Source organism: Armigeres subalbatus, chromosome 3, assembly GCF_024139115.2.
Source record: "Armigeres subalbatus isolate Guangzhou_Male chromosome 3, GZ_Asu_2, whole genome shotgun sequence".
In the NCBI taxonomy this organism is placed as follows: Eukaryota; Metazoa; Arthropoda; class Insecta; order Diptera; family Culicidae; genus Armigeres; species Armigeres subalbatus.
Window position 1 is genome coordinate 359054699 of NC_085141.1, and position 17741 is coordinate 359072439.

The following is a 17741-nucleotide window of genomic DNA, read 5'->3' on the forward strand; positions in this document are numbered from 1 at the left end:
TTTTGTTTTGAACATGCTTAAACAGCAAGCAGTGTTTTTTGTAAGTGTATACAAGTTCAGCCATTACCATAAGTTTTCAATGAAGTGAGGATTCACAAAGCGAGCCATTCGGTTTGGTACGAAGACGCGTAGGATTTCAAAATATTCGCTTGAAAACCAAACCAAACGATTTGAAAAATGCAAGGATTCAGTAAGAATTGTGTTATTTTCATCCCACGAGAAATCACCAAAAAACCAAACTTTGTTGTGCTATTATTTCCAGGACTTCGGCTCATTCTCGCTCAGCATTGTCGTCGAGATTCAAATACAAAACAAAAAATGTGAATATTAATGATTAAAATTGGAATAAAATACCAAATTTACATCTGTTTGTTTTATTTTTATTATTTCCATTCAAAAGAAAAAATATAAACACATTGAGTAATGAAATGGATTATTTTTGCTTCAACAATATTATATTGTTGATCTGATCTTTATTATCATCGAAACAATCATACACTTACGATTAATTCAACAATACGTAGGATTCTACAATAACGCTACTCGAATCACGAACGCTTTGATTGTAAAACAAATATTACGGATTGAGTCAAACGATAAATATTATTAGCCCTGAAATTAAATATTTATTGTTGAATTCAATCCGGAGTTATTGTGTTTCTACAATACATTTCGTGTGTGGTATTAAAGTTGTTCACTAAATTTGTCATTGATGTTGGTACAACGTGGAAAATCCATTGGTTAATATGTACTAGGTAGTATATTAGGTACATCAGTGCGTTCAGTAATATACTCAAAGACAATCACTGCTGGTACAAGTACCACGGTATATATACCCCAGTACATTAATATGGCTTCAGTACCAGCATAGGTTGACACACTATGTAAACTTGTACCATGGTACGAATACCAGTGTGTCATCAGTATTAGCGTGGGGAGCCTATTGCAGGATTTGCAGGCAAACTAAATTGCCGATTGTTATATGAACGCGAACCACTTTCCAGGTCAATTTGACAATTTGTTTCAAAACAATTTTTATGGTCTCTCGTTTTTCTCCGCATTCTTGCCATTCGTTCAGTTTCCCTCGATCGAGGGACGTGTCGTGCGCGTGAAAATCGCTTTTTTGCTGCCGCTGCCTTTCATCTGGATTGCAAAATAAAAGCCGCAGCAAGAAAATCTACGAACAAACTTACGCCATTCGCGTCGCGCCCATCCTCCGTAGATAGGCGACGTTAATCTGCGGAATGACGGTGGAAATCGCGACGCGAGTAGGTGTCAATTTGAGAAGAGAATGCATCCTTTACACTTCTTCGGTTTGTGTCTGATGTCAGCAATTATCAGCGGAAGGGAAACCCCAGCCATCGGAATACGTTCCTGAATAAAGTGAAATTCCCTTCGAAAGTTGTCGCGGAGCAGAGCAGATCAATATTCTCTGCCTGGTCCAATCGAGTGTTGTTTATTTACTATCAGAAAGAGATTCCGGCAAAGGCGAACGAAGTGAGGGTGTTGCAGCAGAAATAAAAGAAGAACATTTTTGGTCCATGTTGCAAGTGGCCTAGAGGGGGTGTTCAGATTAATGTAAAATAAGAGGCAGAACTGTTGTACACAATAAAAATATGCAAAATAAGAATAGCGAAAGGTCAGATTAAGAATAGGGAGGTGGAAATCTATTGAGAGTGGTTCGCTAAGGATCGGGCTTGTCTGATATTGGACGGAAGCAATTCACAATGGATTCATCACTGGAACAGAAATGATGAAAACACCGAGTTGGATCCGAGATTCAGGTAAGTTTTTGATGACACCTTCAGATTCAGATAATGACACGCAATTCCTGCTCGTTAATGGGGAAGAGATCAAACGCAAAACAGGTTTTTCCATTCTCTTTGAGTTGAAGTAAGTTCCTCTAAGTCATATTATATTTATGATTCCTATTTCAACGAAATTTTTTTTTATATTTCTGTTTAAATTCTTCAAATTTTTCCAATAATGTGAATTTTGTCGTTTTTTCAAACGTAAATATTTAGAAAGAGTTAAATTAACAGTCAACTGGACAGAAGTAAATTATGTTATATACGAACAGCCTTCTAGCATGTTTTGAATAACGTAAATCAATTATAAATCATAAATCAATCTACTGTATTGAATATCAACATGAAGTGTACGTTCTTCAATATTTATTTATAGCGTTCATTGCGTTGATCACTAGAAGCCATGCATCATCCAGAATTATTCTTTGTTTGCATAAAGCTTTTTTTCTTCAATTCACTCAAGATTGGTCATTGAAGGTTTTCTGCTGATCACACACAATCATTATAAGAACACAGAGCCTGATTCATGATCTTCATCCGGCTATTTTCTCTACCCATTCGATCAGATTAGTGATGGATGCTTCATAAAGATTCAGTGATGGTTGCTCAGCCAAACCGCACCAAGCGGTTTTGACTGACTTGAAATGTTCTGTTCGCACAAAGAAAACGAAAATCATTTCATATCAATTTAAACGTATATTTGTTGTACGACATTCAGTTATGGGGTTTGGGGAATATCTGATACGATTTGAGATCAATTAGATCCACCAAACGAAAGTTGTTCTGGCAGAAAAATAGGTTTTTTTGTAGGCGCTTAGGTGTTTTGGTAGAACCCCGACCAAATATGATTGAGAGATGAGGGAGATGGTTTAATTTGTTCAAAAAGAATCAAATGGCCTTCTTATGTACGATTGATTCAATTTTATTATGAAATTTGCGATTTAAGAAAGGTAAGCTAATTTGGAAATTTACCTTGTTTTGTAGCGTCTATTCTAGAACACTGGAAAACAAGTAAGCATTATCATTAGGTGATTGCCACACTTCCATAGGTAACCTTTCCATACTCCCGGCTATAAGTTTTCGTTCACCCTTTAAAATATGACAGTGTTCTGCACGTATTTCTCCAGTGTCCAATTTGTAACATTTATACCTATTCTCATGTAGCCAACAAATTCGTCTTCGATTTGCTTCTTACCAACGAAAACAAGCGCGGAACACGAAGGATGTCGCATGTTCACGCCTCAAAACAGAACACTGAATGATCGTTTATTTTCACTGCCTGTCATTTTATCAGAGATTGAATTTCAAATTTCTTCTCATTAGTATTAGTATGCTGCATTTCAAATGCCAACTACACTGAATTTCAAATTCGTTATCATTTATTCTATTAATGTCATTTTTAAATATTTTGTATATTTCATTATTTTATCATGAAATAAGAAATATGTCCAATTTTATCCATCAATGTAACCAAATAAATGCAATGCATTTTTCGGACTCAATTAATTCCCCACAATATTCACCGTCTCTACTTTCTTTTTTTCTTGGTTAGAATTTTTTTGAGCTGTTATTATTTGAAAACATAAATTAAATTGAATTCTTTTTTTCTTATACCGGCGCAGTAGTTCATATATCAATAACAGCTGTGAATTTATTATTTATGGCACTAAAGCATTGACGCTGTCCTTAAACTGTCCTTAAATCTCATTGAAACCATTGATTATATAAACCATTAACCAAACCAACTAACCCAAATCTAATCCACATTCTACACAAATCCAATCCAACCAATCCAACCAAATCCAATCCAAACCCAATCCAAATCCAATCCAAATTCAATCCAAATCCAATCCAAAACCAAACAAATCCAACCAAATCCAACCAATCCAACCAAACCAATCCAAACCAACCAAAATCCAATCCAACCAATTCAACCAATCCAAATCCATCCAATCCAATCCAAATCCAAACCAATCCATATCAAATCCAAATCAAATCTAACCAATCTATATCCAATCAAACTCAAGATTTTGAGATACAACGAATTCAAACTTATTCAATCTGATGCACCAACAGATGATTGCAATCAACACCATCTTCAATCCAGTAATTTTTTTTTTTAATTTTTTTTCACAACTTTTTAGATTACGAAAACTTTTCAAATCTCACCGAAAAGAGATATTCAATTCCAACCTACTATCTTGAACAACAGCTTCGCTCGATCGATAAATTTAAGACTTAACAAATATTCATCTCATTGATTTGATTTTCTCAACGACTCTGTAGAAGACAACTTTCCAAATCTTATAGATGTCAAGATATTCAACCAACTGCCAATGTAACTGTCAATATAACGCGCTGCATAGCGGATGAGTTCCAAACATAACTGGTAACTGATCTTGAAATGGTAGACCTCCTTTTTTTATATTTTCAATATTGTTTATTTCTGCTCATTGAAACACAATCAATTTTTCATCACATTCTGTCAAATCTCGCCTATTGACACCCTTATTTTTTTATATGTGTAATTTTTTCAGATCTTTCTAATTTTTTGCTACAATTATCTTTCTTGCGTTTTCTCTCTCTTTCTATTTGCCCTTAAAGTATCAAGGCTTATCTTTTTTTGCCGTTCTCTTTTCCAACTTAGGCTACCTTTTTTTTGCCTTTGTATAGCATGGCTTACCATTATTTTTGCTCTTTTTCAGGCTTACCGGGCTTTTGAGGCTTACCATTATTTTTGCCATATCGTCTGGGGTTTATCATTTTTTTCCTTCACCAATCATAGCTTATCTTTTTTTTTTGCCATGTTTTTTACGTCAGGCATTACACCATATTTTTTTGCCTCATTTAGCTTTTCTCTACTGCTGAACTCTCTACCTTGTAGAGCAACGACTACGTCATTGTTACAGCCAAGCAAATTCGTCTTCGATTTGCTTCACCAACGAAAACAAGCGCGGAACACCGAAGGATAATTCGCATGTTCACGCCTCAAAAACAGAACACTGAATGATCGTTTATTTTCACCGTTCCTGTCAGCCTACTGAGATTGATTTCAAATTTCTTCTCATTAGCTTCTTAGTAGTTGGCATTTCAAATCCAACTACGACTGAATTTCAAATTCGTTATCATTTATTCTATTAATGTCATTTTAAATATTTTGTATATTTCATTATTTTATCATGAAATAAGAAATACGTTCCACTTTATCCATCAATGTAACCAACAAATGCAAATGCATTTTCGGACTCATAATTCCCCTCAATTCCAAAGATTTGAGTAGATCTTGAGTTTGAGATGTTTTACAAAACACTTTCTTATTGAAAAGCATAAAATTCTGATCCAAAGTTGCACTTTTGTTTAAAATAACATCACTTCCATTTACTTTTCTTCTGTAAGGTCGTGAGATTTAAATCACAAATATTGCCCTCCGTTCGCTTTGAAATCCACTTCTTTATAACTTTCTTCATGCATGCCGTTAGGATACGAAGTATTAATATTAGCATTTCCATAACATTGTGAATAGTTTTATTTTTGAATTTTAAAACTTTTTTGTTCATAAAATTATGCATGGTGATCAGAAAATCAAAGACTTTTGAATCCTGCCCACCCAAGCGTACAGTTTATGATGGGCTGTTGGACAAAAGATCGTTATAGGACAAAACGTCGAATGAACAAATTTTAAAATCTTCAATGTAATGTATCTGATCGAGACAAAATATTGAATATGCTATCGAACTAAAATTTAGAATCGAAGAAGGTTAGGAAGCCTTCGTTGCAAGAAACTTGGGAGCCTTCCTTCAAGAGGCTGCTTCAGAAGGAGCTCTTAAGGTCTGAGGGAAGCTCTCTCGTAGAGCGCTATTTTCGTACTAAACTCAGATTGGAAACGAATTTCGCTTATCCTAACTGACAATCTCTTTGAAATTTATCATGGAATGTTCCTACAAAATTTCATGGACCTCATTTCCCAAATTTGAATTAAGCTCTAAATACTGAACTATTGTAGAACTGAAATTTTCGCTTCTCAGTACTTCTCTCCGATGATTTGAAGCACAAAGGAACCGAATTTCGCAAAACCCAACTGAATTTTTCCAAATATCATTTTGATGTAATAAAAGTATATGTGACCGCAATAAATTTTGCAGGAAGCTCTTTTTACTTCAACCAAGTTTTTAAATTACATACAAAAGTTACCATTTCGGGAGAGCAGCCAACAGCATATTTTCTTGTGGCAGCGGCAGGAAAGACGATGAGAGCGATAGAAAGTCCGTCAACATTGTATCTAGCGTAAACTAGAAAAAAGCGTATTCCTATTTGTGAACACGAGGATACAATATATAAATTGAAATCAAATATAGGAATGAGAGAGATAAGCAATTAAAAATAAATAAGACAATCAAACAAATAAGCCAAATTAAACAAGTAAGACATATAAGACAAATAAACCAAATAAAACAAATTCTTCGAAGTTACTCCAGAATTCTCGAAGTTCCTGAATTCCTAGGAAGTTCCTCCAGGAATTCTAAAGAAGTTCTTCCAGGACAAAGGAAATCTTCAGAATTCCTTAGGAAAGTTCTTCCAGTATCAAGGAATTCTTGGAAGAACTTCGAAGGAATTCCTGAGGAACTCGAAGGAATTCCTGGAGGAACTTTCGAAGGAATTCCTGGAAAAACTTCCGAAGGAATTCCGGAGGATCTTCAGGAATTCCGAGGAACTTTCGAAGGAATTCCTGGAGGAACTTCGAAGGAATTCCTGGAGGAACTTCGAAGGAAATTCTTGGAGAACTTCCGAAGGAATTTCTGGAGGAACTTCCGAAGGAATTTCTGGGAACTCGAAGGAATTTCTGGAGAAACCCTAGGAATCCGGAAAAACTTCGAAGGAATTCTGGAGGAACTTCAGGAATTCCTGGAGGAACTTTCGAGAAATCTTGGAGGAACTTCGAAGAAATTTCGAGAACTCAAGCGAATTCTGGAAAACTTTCGAAGGAATTCCTGGAGAACTTCGAATGAATTCTGAGGAACTTCCGAGGAATCTTTGGAATTAGTTTATTTTGCTTCTTAGTCTTATCTATGTTATTTGTCTTATTTGTCTTATTTCACCAGCACCACTGTTTACCCAAATTCTTTTCAAAGCTTTGTGGAAACCTTGTACAGAAATCCTCTCACGATATTTTCTAATGTTGTTCTGGAAACGGCTCATGTTTTCATTTTCCGAAACAAGCTGAAGTTATTTATTTTGATTCTCTAAAATTCTATAAAATTTTTTTTCATGAATTAATTTGAATACTGCATCAATAGCTTTCTCTTGTTGTTCTGTGTTGCGCTATTCAAATAAATTCAAAAAATTTTTAACCTTGAACAGTTATGCAATTTCATTGTCGTGATTGGTCGGCGCTGCTGCTGTTCTCTCGCCGAACCACCTGCATGGTGATAAATTTCTTCCGCATTGTTGCCAATTCCTTTTTGTTCTCCGTTTATGGCAAATTCTCAAGCAATTGTAAACTGCATAATGATGAAATCATTTCGGCGACACTGACAGTCATTCATGGGCTGAATTGGGCATTTTCTCTCAGAGAGTGCTACCACGTGCTTTTAACGGAAAACACTTCCTCAGACCTTAAGCCTCCTTACGAGAAGCTTGGAAGCCACCTGCCATTAGCCTCCAAAACTCCTGCCAATAAGCTCGAAGCCTCTTTTCAATAGGCTGAAAGGAAGCGTCTTGACAAGAGGTCAGAAGCCTCCTTTCAAGCGCCTACTCCATTCAAAAGGCTCGATGACTCGTTTCAAGAATTTTGTCGAATTCTTCTTTCAGGAAGGATTGAAGCCTGTTTTGGGAGGTCGGAAATTTTCTTTCAAGAGACTGAAAGCCTTTTGCCTTTCTCGTATACAAAGTACGTAAAGGCTAAAGGATCACCCAAAACGAACTTTTGCTAGAAGGCTCGAAGACCCATAGTGTTGTATACCAAACGACTCAGTTCGACGAATTGAGTGGATGTCTGTATGGTGTGTGTGTACAAAATGTGAGACATACTTTTGGTATTAGCATTATTCGACGCGGATTGCGGTCTAGTTGTTTCCGTTGAAAAATTGGCCTGATTGGTCATTGCGTTCCAAAGTTATTAAAAAACATTGTTTTTTTGCCAAGAAATTGGGAAATTGGAATTTTTTTTCCAAAACGAAAAAAAAAAATTTTTTCAGGATTGCAGCAATGCATTTAAATGACCGCAAATGCATATGAATTTATGAAAAAAGTAAAATCTATCCCCTAAAATGCTATTTCGACCTCTCTATGTATTTTTCATATTATAAATAATGTGCGAGAAAGGCACCACCAAGCTAGGTGGATTGATCTGGGTTTTGCAAGAGGTTTGGAGCAGTGATGGAAATGTCAAAAATGTCATGGGTTGCTATTACTAATTTGTAAAACTTTTTCAAAGATTTTACAACTCGGATTTTTATTAACATGTAATGCTTAAAGGATCCTACAACTTGCTCAAACAGGTCATTGTTCTAAATATGAGTGTGAGGCATGATAACGAAATTTAAAAATGTCACGGAATGTCATGACATTAATGTCATTTGACACTAATTCGGCTCTCACGCCGCCAATTTCAAATTTAGAGCAATGACCATTAGAAAAAAGTTTTAGTATCCTATGAGTGCTTTATGTTTATATAAACATACGATTGTAAATTACTTGTGAAAAAGTTATTACAAATTAGTCCATGACATCGATATGACATTTCCGTCACTGGTTTAGAGCCTCATTTCATAAGACTCGAAAGCCTCCTCTCATGAGGCTCGGAAGGCTTCATTTCAAATGTCTCAGAAACCTTTAAAGAGGATCTGATTTTTCCAAGAGGCTTGGAAGCGTTCTTTCAAGAGGCTCGGAATTCTCGAGGAACTTCTTCTTCTTCTTTTGGCATTACATCCCACACTGGGACAGAGCCGCCTCGCAGCTTAGTGTTCATTAAGCTTTCCACAGTTATTAATGCGAGGTTTCTAGCCAGGTTACCATTTTTGCATTCGTATATCATGAGGCTAACACGATGATACTTTTATGCCCAGGAAGTCGAGAAATTTCAACTGAAAATTGCCCAGACCGGCACCGGAATCAACCCAGCCACCCTCAGCATGGTCTGCTTTGTAGCCGCGCGTCTTACGCACGGCTAAGGAGGGCCTCGAGAACTATTGAGAATATTTTATGGATTTTAGCAGCGATTTATCGAAAACCCGAGCGATGTCCAGCTATCGCTTTAATTTATTACCAGGTTATTGCCGACTTTTATTTCTTTTTGATGCTTCGTCGCCATGAGTCCTGGGTCTGCCTCTGCTGCGATGTTCCGTGGGTCCCAGTCTAATGCTTGTTTACAGATTTCATTTCCGCCCCTACGTAGAGTGACAACGACGATGGGCTCTGGTTTGAGACCCAGTTGTCAGGCCACCTGGCTCGAATTATATACCGCAGGCATCTGTTGATGAACACCTGCAGCCGTGAGTTTCCTCCACTGATACACACCATGTTTCGCTAGCGTATAACAGTACAGATTTCACGTTAGAGTTGAAAATTCGTATTTTGGTGCGTCTACTCTTGCATGTTTTTCCACATATTTCTTAAACTCGTAAAGGCAGCCAATGCTTTCGATCTGTGCGCCTATTCCGATCTTGGTACCGCCGTCTGAGCCATTTGGCTACCAAGATATTGGAAGCTTCAACATTCTCTACTGACTCGGCTACTGTGAAACTGCAAGGGGTTACTGTATCCAGAGTAGGAGCGAAGACCTGATAACAGAAAGGTAGAACTAGTCTTGCAGAGGTAAAATGTCACAGGAGAGTCGCACGATCTTCTCCTGAATCCGCTAGGATAACTTTGCATCGATTTTTGAGAACGGTACAATACAACACAATGCCTCGCCACCTTGGGCACCTTCACTATAGCAGGAGAAATTGGCTCAATAATACCTAATTCTGTTATTGATACCATACTCTGTTATGAACTGCCCTGTATTAAAGAGGTAAAATACCAAAGGAATACTAAATTGATATGCCATACTTAGCCATTACTCAATTATTAATTGAATTTCAATACCAAATGCAATCCAATAATTATTCGTTTGTATTGAAATACCTAACATGTAATCCCATAGTATTCTGCATATAGCTTTGATTATCTTTGGATTTTACCTCTTATCGCTAATTCCATTCTGTTATCGAGGTCCTCGCTCTTGCTCGGGTAAGATACCTTGCCTCCAGTCGACCGGCACTTGAAAAAGGTTGTTCGAAGTGCTCGAACCAGCGTTTCGGCTGGTCAGTTGTCTGTCAATAACTGATCATACTCATCCTACCGATATGGAAAAATATACATCCCAGTTCATACAAGAATGGAGAGCATGGAGTACTGAGCTCCTTGAGAGCTGCTTGTTTTTATTCCTTTATGCTGATTGTGGTCACTAGAATTAAATTGAATGAGCGTTCAACAATTGTTCCATTACAGTTATTGGGACAACGCTGTAAATCAAGGTGATGCGACTGCTCTACATAGTTCTACATGGGTTGGTAATAAAACACAGGTGAATGTATGTCCACTTTGAAAAATGAATCCTAAGAATATTGATATAGGCCGGAAGATAACATGCGTGGAGATCTGAAAGCCTAAACTCCAGAGAATTCGTGGAAGACCTGAAACATATGGGATAACATATTTAATTATTTTATTTATTTATTTATAATTTTTCAAATGTGTAAGGGTTTCAACGGAATTTCTCTTCTAACAAGTTAGGAGAGACGGATGAACTCTAAAACCACCCCCACCATGGCACTGAAATTATTACAACGTTGTGCTTCAAAACCCACCGGCGGCTCTAACTTAGAATCTAAGCTTATTATGGTCCACTATAAACAATATCTATGTATGAATTAGGAAATAAGAAAAATTTACAATACTACGTTGTAATACCGCATCGTGATTCGTGCTGTGCGGTTCTTTCTCTCTTTGCGGAAGGAAGTTTTACTACCCGAAGCTATTTTAATTTCAACGGTGCTTCTTCGCTATTTGTACTCACTGATCCCGTTACGATCTTTGCAAGGACCCGTGCCTTCGTTTTACGTTGGACCCGTTTGCGGAAGTAAAATTCCGACAAGCGGTGGTAATCCTGCAGGGACACCGTTCTGGGAAAAACCTCTTAGAAGGTACGTCTCCACGCTCAGCCATGAGCATTAATAAAAAGAGGAAGGAGTCTCTGAATTCTCCACTTCCTTCAAAGAAACAAGGTTTCAAGACCGTCCTGCCAAAGCGCGGAAAAATAGAAGGAAGGAGGAATTCAGATATTTTCTAACTCTAATATCGAAATAATTCTTCTCCAATCTAACTGAGCAAATCAGTTCGATTTGATTAATGATTAAATTGAGCAAATCGAATATACCTCTAGTCAGGTGATTCGATTCATGCGAAAAAGCAAAGGATTCCGCCAATGTGGTATCTGTTGCCGAGTTTTCTGGCTTCGGAATGAGATTTTGAGTAACCTTCAGGGATCAAGGTTTCATTTCAGATTGCTAGGAAGGGTGACTGCCGCGTTTGCAGGATCTTGATCGCAAACGTCTTCTTCAGTATGTAGAAGCGCCATAAATTCTTCACATACGACGACAAAACTGAGCGGTTGTTCAAGTCGTCTTGAATAACTCCCCAGTGATGACAAATCACTGGATGAGATTAAATTGAAATTTCTCAATTACTTGGATTTTCACCGTCCAAGTAATTAAGATGAAAAAGAAATCCCATTCTGGAACTTCCAGAGGGCATTTCTCAAGAATTTATTTAGTTCATTTTAACAAAAGTGAACTAAATAATATGAAAAAGTTGAAAAGGCCTGTATTATGTCTCATCGTGTTACATGGGAACATTTCCCAGGCCTGGGAAATTCAAAACCCACCCAGTGCAGTAAGTGCCAAAATGGCACTGCGTGCACAGGGGGCAAGGGGGCACTTGCCCCTTCTATAAAATAATTTAAAAAATTACGAAGAGGATGGTGAATAAAATAGTTTAAGATATGTATAAAAAATTAATTTAAAAAAAGGCTAGCAGCCTTGGACGAGTTACGAAAAATGTATTGTGCCACGTTCCGACACAGGGATTGTGTCTTCATCAGAGAATTACATGTTGGATATTAAGTCGTGTGATAGAAATGAGTGTCAAAGTTCAACGTGCGAACGTAGCAACAAGGTGCATGAAATGGTAAGATGAAACATGCTGCTGGTGCAGATGGTGCATGGGATGGCAAAGTGGTGCAGGTTTGATTAGATGGTGCATGGTTCTGCACGGTGGCGCAGGCTGCACCAAGATGGTGGATGGGATGGCAAAGTGCACGGTTTGATCAGATGGCATGGTTCTGGGGTGGCGCATGCTGCACCAAGATGGTGCATGGGATGGCAAAGTGGGGCACGGTTTGACCAGATGGTGCATGGTTCTGCACGTGGCGCATGCTGCACCAAGATGGTGGATGGGATGGCAAAGTGGTGCACGGTTTGACCAGATGGTGCATGGCTGCACGGTGGCGCATGCTGCACCAAGATGGTGGGAATGGCAAAGTGGTGCACGGTTTGATCAGATGGTGCATGGTTCTGCACGGTGCCGCATGCTGCACCAAGATGGTGGATGGGGTGGCGGTACGGCTTTGACCAGATGGTGCATGGTTCTGCACGGTGGCGTATGCAGCACCAAGATGGTAGATGGGATGGCAAAGTGGTGACGGTTTGACCAGATGGTGCATGGTTCTGCACGGTGGCGCATGCTGCACCAAGATGGTGGATGGAATGGCAAAGGGTGCACGGTTTGATCAGATGGTGCATGGTTCTGCACGGTGCCGCATGCTGCACCAAGATGGTGGATGGGGTGGCAAAGTGGTGCACGGTTTGACCAGATGGTGCATGGTTCTGCACGGTGGCGTGCAGCACCAAGATGGTAGATGGGATATGTGCGTGCACGGTTTGACCAGATGGTGCATGGTTCTGCACGGTGGCGCATGCCACCAAGATGGTGGATGGAATGGCAAAGTGGTGCAAGGTTTGATCAGATGGTGCATGGTTCTGCACGGTGCCGCATGCTGCACCAAGATGGTGGATGGGGTGCAAAGTGGCACGGTGGTCCAGATGGTGCATGGTTCTGCACGGTGGCGCAGGCTGACCAAGATGGTGCATGGGATGGCAAAGTGGTGCAGTTTGATCAGATGCACCAGATGGTGCATGGGTGAATGTTCTGCACGGTGCCGCATGCTGCACCAAGATGGTGCATGGGCTGTTCTGCACGGTGCGCGCATGTACCAAGATGGTGCATGGGATGGCAAAAGTGGTGCACGGTTTGACCAGATGGTGCATGGTTCTGCACGGTCGCTGCACCAAGATGGTGCATGGGATGGCAAAGTGGTACGGTTTGACCAGATGGTGCATGGTTCTGCAGGGTGGCGCATGCTGCACCAAATGGTGGATGGGATGGCAAAGTGTGGTTTGACCAGATGGTGCATGGTTCTGCACGGTGCCGCATGCTGCACCAAGATGGTGCATGGATGGCAAAGGGTGTACGGTTTGACCAGATGGTATGGCTGCAGGGTGGCGCATGCTGCACCAAATGGTGGATGGGATGGCAAAGTGGTGCACGGTTTGACCAGATGGTATGGTTCTGCACGGTGTTGCATGCTGCACCAAGATGGTGGATGGGATGGCAAAGTGGTGCACGGTTTGACCAGATGGTGCATGCACGGTGGCGCATGCACCAAGATGGTGGATGGGATGGCAAAGTGGTGCACGTTTGACCAGATGGTGCATGGTTCTGCACGGTGCCGCATGCTGCACCAAGATGGTGGATGGGATGGCAAAGTGGTGCACGGTTTGACCAGATGTGCATGGTTCTGCACGGTGGCGCAGCTGACTCAAGATGGTGGATGGGATGGCAAAGTGGTGCACGGTTTGACCAGATGGCATGGTTCTGCACGGTGGCATGCGCACCGAGATGGTGGATGGGGTGGCAAGTGGTGCACGGTTTGATCAGATGGTGCATGGGTGCATGTTCTGCACGGTGCCGCATGCTGCACCAAGATGGTGCATGGGTGAATGTTGCACGGTGCCGCATGCTGCACCAAGATGGTGCATGGGTGCAGTTCTGCACGGTGCCGCTGCACCAAGATGGTGCATGGGTGAATGTTCTGCACGGTGCCGCATGCCTGCACCAAGATGGTGCATGGTGAATGTTCTGCACGGTGCCGCATGCTGCACCAAGATGGTGCATGGGGTGCATGTTTCTGCACGGTGCCGCATGTTGCACCAAGATGGTGCATGGGATGGCAAAGTGGCACGGTTTGACCAGATGGTGCATGGTTCTGCAGGGTGGCGCATGCTGCACCAAAATGGTGGATGGGATGGCAAAGTGGTGCACGGTTTGACCAGATGGTGCATGGTTCGTGCACGGTGCCGCATGCTGGACCAAGATGGTGCATGGGGCATGTTCTGCACGGTGCCGCATGCTGCCAAGATGGTGCATGGGATGGCAAGTGGTGCACGGTTTGACCAGATGGTGCATGGTTCTGCACGGTGGCGCAGGCTGCACCGAGATGTGGATAGGTGGTGAAGTGGTGCAGGTTTGACCGAGATGGTGCATGGTTCTGCAGGGTGACGCATGCTGCACCAAGATGGTGCATGGGATGGCAAAGTGGTGCACGGTTTGACCAGATGGTGCATGGTTCTGCACGGTGGCGCATGCTGCAGCGAGATGGTGGATGGGGTGGCAAAGTGGTGCACGGTTTGATCAGATGGTGCATGGGTCTGCACGGTGGCGCAGGCTGCACCGAGATGGTGGATGGGGTGGCAAAGTGGTGCCGGTTTGATCAGATGGTGCATGGTGCATGTTCTGCACGGTGCTGCATGCTGCACCAAGATGGTGCATGGTGAATGTTCTGCACGGTGCCGCATGCTGCACCAAGATGGTGCATGGTGCGGTTCTCGCACGGTGCCGCATGCTGCACGCAAGATGGTGCATGGGTGAATGTTCTGCACGGTGCTGCGCTGCGTACCAAGATGGTGCATGGGTGACATTTCTGCACGGCCGCATGCTGCACCAAGATGGTGAGGAGAGTGGTTTTGATTGCAGTTTTTTGCAGTACACAGGATTGATACACGGAGTTTCTTGAATTTCGTGCGTACCTGAACAGGTGAGACATACTTGTTTGTTCTTGTTGGGGTCACACTTTCTTCGTGTATGTCCGAAGTTAGCGCAGCGGAAACACATCATTGGAGCAGGGTAGTACCGTCTTACATTCACTCGTAGAAGTCCAAAGAGAACATACTCTGGTAGAGTTGTTCCACTGAATGTGAGAACAACCAACGGTGTATTCCGCAGATCCTTACCATCTCGTTTTTTAATTCGCCGGGCAGCTATTACACCTTGGGATTTAAGGTTTTCCAGAATATACTCTTCACTGTGGTTAACTCCATCTGATTCAAACACGACACCTTGAACTGTATTTAGAGTTGGGTGTTCGATGATTTCGATGGGAGTTTTGTCAGGCAGTTCTCGGATTTGTTTTAACTTTTCGCATATCGTTTTGGATTTGGTTCGCAGTATATATTTTGCCCCACCCGCCTCTTTTGAGGCACGGACTTTTTCGGCTGCACCGGGACCCAGAGCCAGTAGCACTGCATTGCCGATCAAAAAATGATCAGAAGGGAGACGTGGTACGCGTTCTGATGAAGATTCATTAACGTCAGTCATACGGATTTGCATTAGTAGTACACTAGTATGCATTAGTTCGTCGTTTCGTAGCATCCATCCTGGTACTCTTCCTCTATTAGAGGGGTGGAGGGGGTTGGGAGTGACCTGCCATGTGTTATACACAACAGCCGCCAGGTAATAAATTCACATCGACGAATGTGCCACAACAACACTGAGATCAATATTGATCTGGCACTCACGGTACAAGAATAGGTATAATGCTTGTGTTGTATTACTTTCGCTTTTTTATTATACACTGCACTGCAGAATCCAAGCTGTGTCGCTTGTTCTTGAGAGCACTATTGATGAATGTCGAATGCCAAGAGTTGATTCACTGAGAATTTAATCTTGATTTTCTACCAATTACTTTTCACATAGATTCAAACTATTCAGTCGGTCACAGAGATCACCGGTTTACAAGACGGTCGTGAAAAATCTTGTTTTAAGATAAAGAATATCACGTAAATATCGAGTTTATAATTCGATACAAATCGCGCGCCGTAAGTACACACTGACCTCAAAGAGTATCCCCTTGAAGTATTGTTTAATTGCGGACCGTGGGGTACGGATTGGCAAAAGGGTTTTAGTTTTAGTGCGTCTGATGAGCTTTTGTACAGCATCCATCCCCACACTATCTGAGTTAACTTCCTCAGGTGCTCTGTTTGCAGTTTTCCGTTTCATTCATTAATTTAGCTTTCATATTGAAACAACAATTCTGACGCCACAATAACACGGTTTGCCCGAGGCCGCATCTCGCGTAACAAAACAAAAATGCAAGGGACACATCCACATTCGTTCAAAAATAAGCACCCCATCAACAGCTTCACACCTATATCCAAGCCAACGGGACGAATTGTTTCTCTCAAACTAATTTCCTTCTGTGAACATCGAACCTGAACGTAGACGATTGGACTGACGTTGACGAGAACACATCGAGTCTATCTTGTCGACTACAATTGTTCTTTTCCGCCAAACATTTTTTATTCGCTCAATCGATTCTTTATTTTATTTCCAACTTTCCTAAAGAGCTCATATTTTTTACGCCTCAGTATTTTTAAAATTTAAAACAAAAATCGAAAAGCAAGTGCTGTTTCTTCGTAAAATCATGGCCTAACATTTGTCCGACTTTGAACGAACATCGAGTTAATTTTTCAAACCGGTTCACACATGCAGCACTTTTTCGGTTTTTGTTTTCGATTTTTAAAATAGTTGGAGGCTTAAAAAAATATGGGTTCTTTGGGAAAGTTTAAAGGTCAACTTATAACCCAAAGAAGCGGCTGAGACAATAAAACGAGATACAATTTTTGACAGGGAACAAGCGGTGGCGTTCAAAGCGAAAGGAAGAAAATGAAATCAAAAAAATATGCGGTGATCAGTCTTCCCTAAGCAATGGTAAACAAGTTTCAGGTTCTGTACAGCTGGATACGACGAGTGAGCCTTTAAAAAAATGAATTAAGTAAAAAAAAAATCATAATTTCCGTATTTATTATGTTTGAACTTTATTATTAACTAGCTGACCCGACGAATTTCGTTTCGCCTAAAATTGATTTATTCTCTGATAAGTACTCGAGTTATGGAGAAATTTCTGGTTAATTTGTATGGGAGCCCCCCTTCTCAGAAGGGTGAGGGGTTTCAAACCACCACATAAACATATCTTCCCTTCCAAAACCTTCAGATGCCAAATTTGGTTCCATTTGCTTGATTAATTCTCGAGTGATGATGAAATTAGTGTTTCATTTGTATGGGAGCCATCTTAACAACCTTCCCCGGCCCCAAAAACCTCTGCATACAAATTTTCACGCCGATCGGTTTAGTCGTTTTAGAGTCTGTAAGGGTCAGAGAGACGGAAATTCATTTTTATGTATATAGATTATGTGATTTTCTTCAATGATAATGGTCATAGACACACTGTTTTACAGTCAGTATCGTCGTAGCTGGTAGGGGTTTTGGGCCATTCAAGAATGATTAATTAAGAAATTTAATCCTATACCTAAGGCCATGATAGAAATCGACTACAGTTTGTCATCCACAATGCCAAGCCACGACGAGACGACGTAAAATATTTAACCTAAGACAACTTTTATTTCTTTTCTTCCGTTCTTCAGGTTCCTTCCAGAATCTATCTGAACTCATATCAGATCTATACGGAGGTAATGCATTGAAAAACCATCCTGCCCAAAA

General features: G+C 40.8%; 1 pseudogene; it reads left to right on the plus strand.

The window, feature by feature from the left end:
• Positions 1-1750: 1750 nt before the first annotated feature.
• The window catches only part of LOC134222853 (dynamin-like 120 kDa protein, mitochondrial), a 29027-nt pseudogene continuing 13036 nt past the window's right edge, over positions 1751-17741 (plus strand).